Source organism: Myotis yumanensis, unplaced genomic scaffold (assembly GCF_028538775.1).
Source record: "Myotis yumanensis isolate MYYU_CA2020_CCGP unplaced genomic scaffold, mMyoYum1.0.hap1 SCAF_24, whole genome shotgun sequence".
NCBI classification, from domain to species: Eukaryota; Metazoa; Chordata; class Mammalia; order Chiroptera; family Vespertilionidae; genus Myotis; species Myotis yumanensis.
Window position 1 is genome coordinate 5,358,017 of NW_027223775.1, and position 13,173 is coordinate 5,371,189.

Sequence of the window (13,173 nt, forward strand, 5' to 3'; positions counted from 1 at the left end):
TTTCTTGTTTTTTGAGATAGGCCTGTAGAGCTATAAACTTCCCTCTCAGGACTGCTTTCATTGTGTCCCAGAGGTTTTGGATTGTTGTGTTTTCATTGTCATTAGTGTCCAGGATGTTTTTAATTTCTTCTTTGATGTCATCGGTAACCCAATCAATATTTAATAACATGCTATTCAGCTTCCAAGTGTTTGAGTATTTTGGGTTGTTTTTATTGTAGTTTATTTCTAACATTATGCCATCGTGGTCTGTGAAGATGCTTTTTATGATTTTAATCTTCTTGTATTTGTGGAGACTTTGCTTGTGACCCAATATGTGGTCTATTTTTGAATATGTCCCATGAGCACCTGAGAGGAATGTATATTCCGCAGCTGTGGGGTGAAGTGTTCTGAAGATGTTAATTAAGTCCATCTGATCTAGTGAGTCATTTAGGATTGCTGTTTCTTTGCTGATTGTTTGTCTAGCGGATTTATCCAGTGATATCAGTGGTGTATTAAAGTCCCCTACTGTGATTGTATTATTGTCGATCTCTCCCCTGAAATCTTCCAGAAGTTTTCTTATGTATGTGGGTGCTCCTGCATTGGGTGCATATATGTTTACCAGGGTTATATCTTCTTGTTGTATTGATCCCTTTAGAATTATGAAGTGGCCTTCCTTATCTCTGGTTATGGCCTTCACTTTGAGATGTATTTTGTCAGATATAAGTATTGCTACCACAGCTTTCTTTTCCTTTCCATTTGCGTGAAGGATATTTTTCCATCCCTTCACTTTCAGTCCGTGTGAGTCCCTTCTAATGAGGTGGGTCTCTTGTAGACAGCAGATGTATGGGTCATGTTTTTTTATCCATTCAGCCACTCGATGTCTTTTGGTTGGAGCATTTAGTCCATTTACATTTAAAGTTATTGTTGAATGGCACTTGTTTGTAGCCATTTCTTTTTGTGTGTGTGTGTTGCTGTTTTCTTTCTGAGCTTGATATTTCTTCTTTTTACACCAGTCCCTTTAGCATTTCTTGCATGGCTGGCTTGGTGGTGATAAACTCCCTTAGCCCTTTTTTGTCTGTGAAGCTTCTTATTTCCCCTTCAATTTTGAATGATAGCCTTGCTGGATAGAGTATTCTTGGATTCAGTCCTTTCCTTTGCATCACTTTGTAGATTTCCCTTCATTCTTTTCTGGCCTGATTTGTTTCTGTTGAGAAATCATTTGATAATCTAATGGGAGATCCCTTGTATGTTACTTTCCATCTTTCTCTTGCAGCCTGTAAGATTCTCTCTTTGTCTTGAACATTTGCCATGGTAATTATGATGTGTCTTGGTGTGGTTCTTTTCGGGTTCACCTTGTTTGGGACTCTCTGTGCTTGTGTGACTTTTTTCTTCCCCACCTCAGGGAAGTTTTCTGATATTATTTCTTTGAATAGGTTTTCTAATCCATGTTCCTTTTTCTGTTATTCTGGCACCCCTATTATTCGTATGTTGTTTCGTTTCATGTTGTCCCAAAGTTCCCTTAGGCTCTCCTCCTGTCTTTTAATTTTTTTCTCCATTTGCAGTACAGTTTGAGTGTGTTTTGCTTCCTTGTCTTCTAATTCACTAATTCGGTCCTCCGCTTCTCCCAGTCTACTGTTGATACTTTCAATGGTGTTTTTTATTGCAGCTATGTCGCTCTTCATTTCTTCTTGGTACTTACTTAAGTTGTTGATTTTTTCATCTGTTTCTTCTAGCTTTTTGCAGATGGTATTGATTTTTTCCTCCGTCCGGTGCATGTACTCTAGGACCCTTATTCTGAATTCTTTTTCCATCATGTTGCATGCCTCTGTCTCACTTAGCTGGTTTCTGGTGAGACCTTTTCTTTCCTTTGGGGGTTTCTTTGTCTACCCATGTTTGATCTCACTGACATGACTAGTTGTTGAGTCGTTCAGTGGCTGGACCCTGGGTGGCAGTGGCTGCTCCCTGGGTGGCAGTGGCTCCTCGGCTTGTGGTTGCTCCTTGGGTGGTTATGGTAGCAGCGGCTCCTCTGTTGATAGCAGAGCCTCTGAGGGTGCTGTTCACAGTTGTGGTGGCTCTTCTGGCTGGTGGAGGGAGGCTTCACACACTGCAACTGTTCCCCAGGCAGAGCGTGTAGTGATCAGGGGGCCTCTGTTGCTTGTATCTGCTGCATTGATTTAAAGGCAAAAAATACAACACAACAAGGCACAACGTACCAGGCTCTGAACACTATTGTATTTACGATATTACTAACCCCAAATAAAGGTGGCCACCCGAGCTAAGAGAGTTGGGAGATAAGGGAGAAAGAAGAGAAAAAGGTAGAAGAGAAAAAAGAAAGAAAGAAAAAAAGGAGTGCAAAAATGAAATTGGAAAAAGGGAGGGGAAAAAGATAAGGAAAAAAAAAATAAGAGAGAAAAGAGAATGAAGTATAAAAGGGGGAGAGACTATTTATTTGAGGAGAAAACCCCTATAGGTCCGCCACTAATACCAACAAATTACAGCAACAGATTCCTGGAGATGAATACAAACTACAAACAACCAATAATATCAAGCGACACAAGGGGAAACAGAAGCACATAAATAACCGGGGGGGGGGGGGGGAGAGGGAGGGGCAGGAAAATATAAAGAATAAGCAGTCTAACCTCACAAACAATCCTAAAAAAAAAAAAAAAAACAATATACTCGTCAATCAAGCAAACAACAATAAAACAATAAAGAAGGAAAAGAAGAAGAAGAGAGAAAAAAAATTGGATAGTGAAGGAAGATAAGGGAAAGGTGTATAAGGATTTAGAACAGGGGATTGAACGTAGGATATATAAGCAGGATTAAATTTTGACAGGGGGTAAAAAGAATAGGGAAAATCAAAAGCTGGAGTAGGGTAAGAGAAACAGGACAGCAAAAGGGAAAAAGTGGGGAAGATTGTTTAGCACAGAGGCAAATTGAGGTAGAGAAAAATATTGCTAGAGGAACGATGAAAATAGAATGGAGAACATTAGTCCCAAAATAAAATAAAGACAAAATAAAATGACACTTTAAAAAATGGTAAAATGGTAGCGTTAATAATACTAGTTAAAAATAAAAATGTAGTAGCTGAAAGGGCAAAATCAGGTGATGGAGAAAAAGAAAAAAGAAAAAAAAGAAAAAAAATGTTTTCTTAGTTAAAAGGAGAAAAGGTAATTTAAAAAAATAAAAATAAAAATGTGCAGTAATGCAGGTGCTTCAGATCTTCTACTCTTCTTATTGGCACGCCCGGAATTCAGGAGAATGTTGAATTTCCCTCTGATACACTGTTTCTCCGTGTTGTAAGCCACAGTCCTGATTTTAAGGCCGGCCGTAAAATCCCCTTATTGCCTTATCTGTATTTACAGAAGAGTCAGTTCGTGGCTCTGCCTCTGGGAGGCAGTGTGTCTGGATTGACCTCCGAGGCTATAAGTTCTCTCTTACCAGGAGCTCTCTATTGTACCTGAACCAGCTCCGCCCAGAACTGGTTCCCCAGGCGCCACTCCCAGCTCTGTTTCCCAGGCTCCCCAAAAACAATCTTCCCCTACAAGCTCTGCTAGTGACCCCAACTGGGCAATCACATGTACTGGGGTCAACAATCAAACTCACAGAAGTAAGAGGAAGTGTGCAAACAAGAGCCTGGGAAGCTGTTAGAACTCGCAGGGTTCCACCCTCCAGAACTGCGCAGAGTGTCTGCGCGGAGTGTCTGCGCGCGCTCAAGCCCCTGGCAACAAGTAGCAGGCTATCAGGGAAACTCTGAGGCAGCCCTTTTGCATCCAGTCCAACTATGGGCTCATTTATAGTGTTACCTTCTGGCAGCAGCCCTGCGGGAGCCCTCCCCACTTGCGAGTCACGCCGGTCTCTATGGGCGCCGATTTTGGAGGGCGCAGATTTCCTCCTGCGCCTGCACGCGCATTCCTTGCTCCAACCTGAACTGCAAACCGCACCTTTGGGGTAAGTCTAACCTTTCAGTGGAGGGGTGCAGGTCTCCTATGGGCTCTTGCAGTGGCGCTGCTTGCGAGTCGTTGCCTCGCTGTATCCTGCAGGAGAGGGGTATGTGAAGCTGGGCACAGCGCCTTCCCACCCTGCCCACCACCAGCTGCAGCCCATGCAGGGAGCCTCCTCTTACCTGTGAGGGTGATGAGATACTCCTTCACAATCACATGGTTGCGGAAGTAGGGGTTGCTACAGAAGCATGGGCTAATGGTGCAGCGACCACAGGGATGCCTGACTTCCCTCACCTGCAGAAGGAAAGTGGACACAGGGAGTGAAGTCGCAGCCTAGGGCACCGCCTGTAGCTGTTTTCAGGGACAGGCCATTTTCCCACCTGCCCTCCACCACTCTGTGGACCAGGACGCCTCACCTTCAAATCGATCATGTGGCCAAGCATGTTTTCATCTTGGACGCTGATCATGGCCGACAAATCTGGGTGGTTGACAAACTGCTTTGGGTCAAGGAGCCTGCACCCTGGGAGCTGGGCATGGACCAGCTAGAAAGTACAGCCTGGCCTGGCCTCTCCTTCCCTTAAGGCCACTCCTTCTCCATGAAAGTCAGAAAGGCGCACAGCACCATTCTGTTTCCTGACAGACCCTGATGCCCACCAGATTGTTTTGTGCTGAGGGCTTGACAGGCTACACATCACACATTCCTGCTTCTGACTGACGAATTGGACATACAGACAGCCTGTAGGGCAGCGTTTGTTAGTCCCAGAAGAGCCCGTGCAACACAGCCCTGTCTGTGGCCATCAGCCCCTCCTGTATGCGTGCCTCTGTGTTGGAGCTCTGCCCCTGTACCCTCAATTACTGCTTCTATGTTGCCTGTATAAGACAGAGGGTGTCTCCAGGACCCTGGGCAGACTAGGGCACACTGCACAGACCTTGTCCTCATGCACTTTTCTATGGGAACCATCCCCGCTTACACTGTTCTCCTGCACTGTCCCATGCTCCTTGTGATCCTGGACCTCCACCCTCAAGGATACAGCTGTGAGCCAGAACCCAGGGATGCGCCGGATATTGAGGCTTCTCAGTTCGAAATAGGGCTTGAGCCTCTGCCGAGTCCTGCACCTGAGCCGAGAGAAGGCCCTGCTGGCTTCCTCGTTCATGAGCTCCATCTCCAATTGAAGGGCCTGGAGCACCTGCAGAGGGTCCAGGTTAAATTTGCCCTGGGCCCTGACTCGGCCTGATCCTGCTGCACTGGTTTCTCTTCTTCTGGCTTTGCTTTGGCCTCTGACTGAGGCTCCAACTCTCTCACCTGCTCCAATGCCTCCAATGCCTCCATGTGCCCTCCCCCTCCCCCTGCAGGACAAACTGTTCCCCTGCAATTAATTGCTCCTCCACCCACCCCTCCTGCTGGTGGTCACTCCCTTGCAGATCCCCTGTCACTTTTGCCTCCAGCCTTAGCTCTTCACTCACCACCTCCTCCTCCTTCCCCACCTGCAGATCTGGGAAAACCTCCTCCCCCTCCCAAGTGGCCTGCCATGGCACCACCTGCAGAAGGCCCTCTGTCCACAGGACAAAGTGAGCCTGTGCCTGCAATTCCTCACCAAGGCCCTCCTTGTCTTCCCATTGCTCCTCACTCTGGGTTCCCTGCTGCACCTCACTCTCCTCTCCCTGCACACACTGCTCTGCAGCCACCCAGTCCTCCCCTGCCCCCCACTCAAGATCTAGCCAAACTTCCTGGCCTGTGTCCAACCTCAGCTCCAGGGTCTCAGCCTCCCCTGCCTGCATGAAGTCCTCCTGCTCCAGTCCCAAAGCTGCCCTCTGAACTCCTGTGCCCTTGTGTCCTGGGTATCACCACTTTCTTGCACTGAGATGAAGCTTAAAGCCTCCTGGGCCATTCCTCCTGCCCTGTCCTTCCTGGTGCAAAGGCCCTGGGGTGCACTGTGAATCCTCAGGCGCCCTTCAGTTGAAGGCCCCCTAGTGGAACTGAGAGGAAGCACGCTGCCCTCAGGAGCCCCTCTGTCTCCCAAATTGGTGCTTTAGAAGATAGGGCAGAGACACCCAGGGAACAACACAATCTGAATAGCAATTGGGGAAAAATTAGAAACCAGGAGGAGAGCCTAAGGGAGCTTTGCTACATCATGAATGAAAGTAATTTATGTAGAATAGGTGTGTCAGGAGAACAAGAAGAGGAACAAGGATTAGGAAACCTATTAGAAGAATCAATGACAGAAATCTTCCCTGATCTGGGAAAGAAAAACTCACATAAGCACAGAGAGTCTCAAACAAGATGAATACACTTTGTAATTACAATGGCAAATGGTAACAGCACAAACAGAATCTTAAGGCTGCAAGACAGAATCAGAGAGTTACCTGCAAAGGATCTCCCATTAGATTATCAAATGATTTCTCAACAGAAACACATGGAGCTACAAGTGAACGGGAGGAAGTATACAAATTGGTTCAAAGGAGGGAGCTGACTCCAAGATTTCTCTATCCAGCCAGGCTATCATTTAACATTGGAGGAGATTTCAGGAGCTTCACAGACAAAGCAAACAAACAAACAAAAAGGCTGAGGGAGTTTATTACTAAGAAGAGCTTAACGCAAGAAATGTTAAAGGGTCTGTGATAAAGAGAAGAAATAGAAGGGTAAGAAAGACCATAAGGAGAAAGAACAAAAATGGCTAAAACAAGTACCTATCACTAATTATCTTAAACCTAAATGGACTGAATGCTCCATTCAAAAGACATACAGTGCCTGAAATGAGAAGAAAACATGACCCATATATATGCTGTCTACAAGAGACCCACCTCTGCGCAAGGGACTCATACAGACTGAAAGTGGACAGCTGGAAAAATAGTTTTTAGGAACAGGGAAATGAAAAAAAAAGCTGGGGGAACAAAACTTATATCAGAAAAAATAAACCTCAAAGTGGAGGCCATCAAAAGAGAAAAGAAGGCCACAGCATATTACTAAAGGGGTCAAGATTACAAGGGAATAAAACTCTGGTAAACATATATGCATCCATTGCAGAAGCACCGAATACTAAAAACAGAAAAAAAAAAACAAAAAAAAAAACTGGAATATATCAAGGGAGAGATTGACAGCAATAAAATCATAGTAGGGGACATTAATACCTCATTGACACCACTGGATAAATCCTCTAGGAAAAATAACAAATCAGGAAAGAGACAACAATCCTAGGCACTTCACTAGATCAGACAGACTTAATCGACATCTTCAGAACATTTCACCCCAAAGCTACAGAATATACATTCTACTTAAGTGTACATAGGACCTTTTCAGAGATAGACTACTTGGGACACAAGCAAACTCTCTTCAAATTTAACAAGGTGGAAGTCATATCAAGCACCTTCTCAGATCACAATGTCACGCTCCTATATAATGAAGAGCTAATATGCAAATTAATCTTCTCATCATCTCCAGATGGCTGCCTATGACCAGACTGGTAGGGGGTTAGTGAGGGACAACCAAATAAGTGAACAGCAAGTTGTGTGGGAGAATACGCTGGTGGGAAGCAGGGTGTGGGGCGGCCAGGGAGACAAGGGGGACAGTAGGGGCCAACCAGCACAGCAGAGGAGCAGTTGGGGGCGACCAGGCCAGCCGGGGTTGGGGCAATAAGAGGTGACCAGTCCAGCAGCAGGACAGTTAGAAGTGACCAGTGTGGCAAGGCGGGGTGCAGTTGGGGCAACCAGGCTGGCAGGGGGTTCTGGGGGTGATTTGGCCAGTGGGTGCAGTGAAGGGCGACTAGGTTAGCAGAGGGGCAGTTGGTGGTGACCAGGCCAGCAGGTGGGGCAGCTAGGAGTGATTAGGCCAGCACGCAGAGGCAGTGAGTGTGGAACAGGCTGACAAGGTGTGGGGGGGAGTTAGGGGTGACCAGACAGGCAGGCAGGTGAGCAATTAGGAGCCAGTGGTCCCAGATTGGAGAGGGTGTAGGCTGGTCTGAGGGAACCCCCGCCCTACCCCACACACACACATGTAAACATTCACAGTCACAGCACAGGGCCATGGTTTCTGTTGAGCAGTGCCTCCATCTTGAAGAGGTCAGCTGTCTTCTGACTGACCATGGCATGTCTATGTGAGTTATCGCCCAAGCCAAGGCAGTTGAGAGCTCATGTCAGGCCCCTGAACTCCTGTAGTGTACAAGTTCCCTATTTTCTGGCCAAATTACAAGACTTCTCATCAGAAGTCTGTCATTCTTCCCTCCTCCTCCCAAAAACACCCTGAAAGAAGGGAACAACATCCCAAGGCCTTCTAAGGCCTGGTGTCTCTTCTTCTGTAGCCCTGCCTCTTTCCAAGCAGGCTGAAATGCAGGAGATGCTGCTTCCACAGCCTCTTGTGAGGTCTTTGCCCAATACTATTACAGTTCCCTGCTACCTACAACACAAAGACAGCAACATCTTTCCAGCTTCTTTATGGTTCTTTAATGTCTTTGTTTTTTTGTTTGTTTGTTTTTTTTATTTTATTTTATTTATTTTTTTTTAATTTTTTTTTTTTTATTTTTCGCTTAAAGTATTACAAAGGGTATTACATAAGTGTCCTTTTATCCCCCCCGCCCTTGACAAGCCCCTGCCCTCCCTTACCCCCCAGTGTCTTATGTCCATTAGTTATGGTTATATGGGTGCATACAAGTCCTTCGGTTGATCTCTTACTCCCCTCCCTCCTGTCCCCCACCCCTCCCTGGACTTCCCACTGCAGTCCGACAATCAGTTTGAGGCAGCTCTGCCACTGTATTTATTATTGTTCAAAAGTTTGTAATGGGCTTAATTATCCATGAAAGAGTGAGATCATGTGGTATTTTTCCTTCACTGACTGGCTTGTTTCACTTAGCATAATGCTCTCCAGTTCCATCCATGCTGTTGCAAATGGTAGGAGTTCCTTCTTTTTAACAGCAGCATAGTATTCCATCATGTAGATGTACCACAGTTTTCTAATCCATTCATCTACTGATGGGCACTTAGGCTGTTTCCAGATCTTAGCTATGGTGAATTGTGCTGCTATGAACATCTGGGTACATATATCCTTTCTGATTGGTGTTTCTGGTTTCTTGGGATATATTCCTAGAAGTGGGATCACAGGGTCAAATGGGAGTTCCATTTCCAATTTTTTGAGGAACCTCCATACTGCCTTCCATAGTGGCTGCACCAGTCTGCATTCCCACCAGCAGTGCACAAGTGTTCCTTTTTCTCCACATCCTCTCCAGCACTTGTCGTTTGTTGATTTGTTGATGATGGCCATTCTGACAGGTGTGAGCTGGTACCTCATTGTTGTTTTGATTTGCATCTCTCGGAACAAAACAACAAGAAAACCCACCTCGTGGGAAAACATATTTGCCAACGTCATATCTGATAAGGGCTTAATCTCCAAAATTTATAGGGAACTCATACAACTTAACAAAAAGAAGATAAACAATCCAATCAAAAAATCGGCAAAGGATCTAAATAGACACCTTTCAAAAGAGGACATTCAGAAAGCCAGAGACATATGAAAACATGCTCAAAGTCACTAATCTTTAATGTCTTTGGTGTTCTCACTAAGATTATTGTTTCAATACATCCTTGAAGCGCTCATTAAGATCTATGAGCAAACTTATAACCATTGTCTTGAACTCTGTATGCAGTAGTTGGCTTGCTGGCATATCATTCCTTTGTCTCTGCATCCTGGGTGCTCCCCTGGTTTGTTTCTATGTACTAGGTAGATTTTCTGTGTCTCCTGACTAGGTAGAGTGTCCTTGTGTCATTGCTGTTCTATAGGGCCTGGTGGCTCAGCCTGCCCAGTGACCTGAGCTGGGAGCTCCAGGTGTACCTGTGTGGGCTGTGTGTTCAGTCTTGTTGTAGTTGAGCCTTGATTGCTGTTGGCATCCCTGGGTGGAACTGACCTGCAAGCCAATTTGCTGTGAGGACCACCTGAACCACAGTGGGAGAGGTGCTGTGCATGAGACCCTCCTATAGAGCAGGGCTTGCTTCAGTGGGGCTTTCAAGCTCACTGAGTCTGCCCCTGGAGTGTGTCGCTTGTGGGTGTGTAGAGCTGTAACCTGGTAGGTTTTGAAGCTGTCCAGAAGGTGCACTGTCTCTGGGGCCTCCCAGGAGGGGCAAAGTCAGCCACTGCCTAGGGACACCCGGCAGGAGCTGGGGGGCTGTCTGGAGATGGCTGCTATTTGTATTGGGCTTGGAAATGCCCAGGAGAGACCCAGCATGAAGCAATGCAGACTGCTGCTAGTGCTGGATCTTGGGTTGTTTTTATCATTTTTTTCTGATGCCAGCTGCTGCTTGTTTGTTAGGTGTTAGAGAAGTCTGAAGCCTGAGCCAGGCTAGGGCATACATATTGAAAAGCTGTTACAAACAGCGTGTCTGGAGCTGTCAATTAGATGGGGTGGGGTCTCAGGAAACCACTAAGGTGGAGGAAAAATTGTGGACCATATATGTTGATTATATGATGAGAGATTACATGCATTGCTTTCTCTTACTTCATTTTTGTGTTGTCAGCTTTTATTTATTTTAAAGTGTGCCCAGGTGGTCTACAAGTGTGTACTAGTTTGGAAATAAAGTATTGAATCATCTGTTCAGAGTGATTGGTTATTTTACATATAGTCTGTATTATTTTTATTATATCTCCAGTTAAAATGTTAAAAGTAAAAATTCGCAGTTTGAATTGGATGTCTTTGCTTACAGTTTTAAATGATTTCATCTTTTCTATTATGAAATAGAATCCTTACCTAATCTATACTATGTTTACATCACTCAGCTATTTTTACTTAAATGGGTCCATGAATATAACATTTTAAAATATAGTATTTTCAGTATCGTAAGTGCTTAAATTCCCTGATGTCCCAAAGTCAAATTGGCTGTGTAAACATAACTCATGGGATAGTAACTGATCCACATAAACAACTTTAGTAAGGAAATTTGGTATTATTTTGTAAACAAATCCCAATAAGATTTCTGCCACACAGGGGCCCTGACACACAGTGACAGCCATAAGAGCCATTCACATATTCTGGGTCTAAAATATTTCCTAGAGATCTATGCACCTCTGCCTCATTCCCAACATTTAAGATTTAGCTAATACCCCTTGGTTCCCTTGACTTTTTATGAATAAAAGCGTTTTCTAGTGCCCCAACTAATTCCGCCTAAATTACCACGCTTATTTTCCTTCTCAATTTTCCTGTGCATAATAATACTTGCTTTCTTTTCCTAGAATATCTGTTATCTTTACCTCAAAACTCATTGCTCAATAAAATAGGGGGTTTGTCTTATTCAGAACAATTACTCGGCACTCAGAAGGAACACGTGTAAATATCTGTTGAAAGAAGAAATTGAGAAATAATGTCTACACAAACTACATTTTGTTGTGCTTAGAAAGTAGCAAAAAAGGGAATGGCCATCAATTATTCTTCATAAGTCAAATAAATGGACCTTTGAACTCAACAAAAATTATGAGCCAAATCTAATCATTAGCTACTACAAAACCCTAAATATGAAGGTAGAGTGTGAGGGTCAACATGTGAAGAGCACCTTCAACATACCAGAAACCAAAAGGACATTGAGGAAATTAAAAGGACAATGAGGAATCACCTCACTCCTGTCAGAATGGGTACCTTCAACAAATGACAAGTGCTGGCAAGCTTGTGGAGGAAAGGGCACCCTAGCACACTGATGATGGGAAAGCAGACTGGTGCAGCCATAATGAAAAACAAAATGGGATGTCCATAAAAAAATTGAAAACGGAACTCCCATATGACCCTGCCATCTCACTTCTAGCCATTTATTTGAGGAAACCCAAAACACGCATCAGAAAGAATTTATGTCCCTATATATTCATAGCAGCACGATTTACAATTGCTAAGATTTGGGAAACACCTAAGTGCCTATCAGCAGGTTGAGTGCATAAGAAAAACAAACTGCTGTACGTTTACACAATGGAATACTACTCAGCAGAAAAAAAGGAAGAGCTCTTTCATTGGCTAAGCATGGGTGGACCTATAGAGCATTATGCTAAGGGAATAAGCCAGCCAGAGCTAGACAAGTATCACGTGATCTCACTCTTATTTGGAAACTCATGAACAAAATAAATTGATTTTAAAAAATGGAGGCAGAGACATGGAAGCATGGACAGACTGTGGAAACTCACAGGGAAGGCAGGGGATGGTGAATGGGTGATGGCTGAGAGATAACTAACCAAAGACCTTGTGTGAATGTATGCATTACACACAGAAGCAGACAATGGGGGTGGTCATGGCCTGGGGAAGGGAGCTGGAGTGACCTGCTGAAGGGTCAATGGGGGGAAGGAAACACGTATGTAATACTTTCAACAATTAAGATTTTTAAGAAATAACTGCCATGAAAAAAATGGAAAGAAAAAGGACATGTTATACTTTGTCAGGGGACAGGAGCTGTGTACACTTCAGGAGGACAGGGGCCTGATGTTAGCTCCCAATTCGTAGGTTCTCAATACCTTTGTCTCGGGTAGTCACTGACATTGCAATTTTTTCAGATACCTATCCTTGTCAGCACAGAAGACAGGTGACGTTTTCAAGTTGCCCTCACTCCTGAACCAGAACCCACATAACTGGACCCAGAAGTTAGCAACCCTGATCGTCATGGTTCACTGGCTTGTGGATAGCTGACATGAACTAACCTCTAGGCCAAGCTCATGGGATTCTCGTTACCCAGAGACCTGTGGGGAGTCGAGGGCTCCATGCTCTGTCAGAGGTCTTCTCTGGGCATCGCAGGTGGCTTCCTTCCCCTCTAAGTCCCAAGGAGTTCCTACCAAGGTGGGAAACCATTAGGGAGAGGGTGCTGTAGACACCTCTCAAAGTGGACCGGGTTCTGTCCGAAGGTGTATCCTTGCTTTCAAAGAAGAAAGGCTTTACCATGGGCCACACATCTTTGCCCAACATAAGGCATTCTGGAGGAAGTTAAAGCATCATGAATGGGATCAGAAGGGCCTGTGGACCTGGTAATGAGCTGGGGAGGGAGGACAGGAGTAGCAGCAGAGCATGGTGTTCGGTATTCACTATCTAAGGCCACAAGGGGTCAGCAAGGACCTGTAGTGGGGAGAGGTACTGATGTTGTTATCCTTTGCTGTTTAAAGTCTCATTAGCTGCATCCTGAGCCCTTCCTAAGTGGGACACAAAGACTGTTTACTGTCTATGTCAATGTTTATTGGGTCAGGATAATTCCTTTTCTGGAAGTGCCAGTAAGCATGCCCAACAGAGAGGGATCAGGAAGGGGCTGA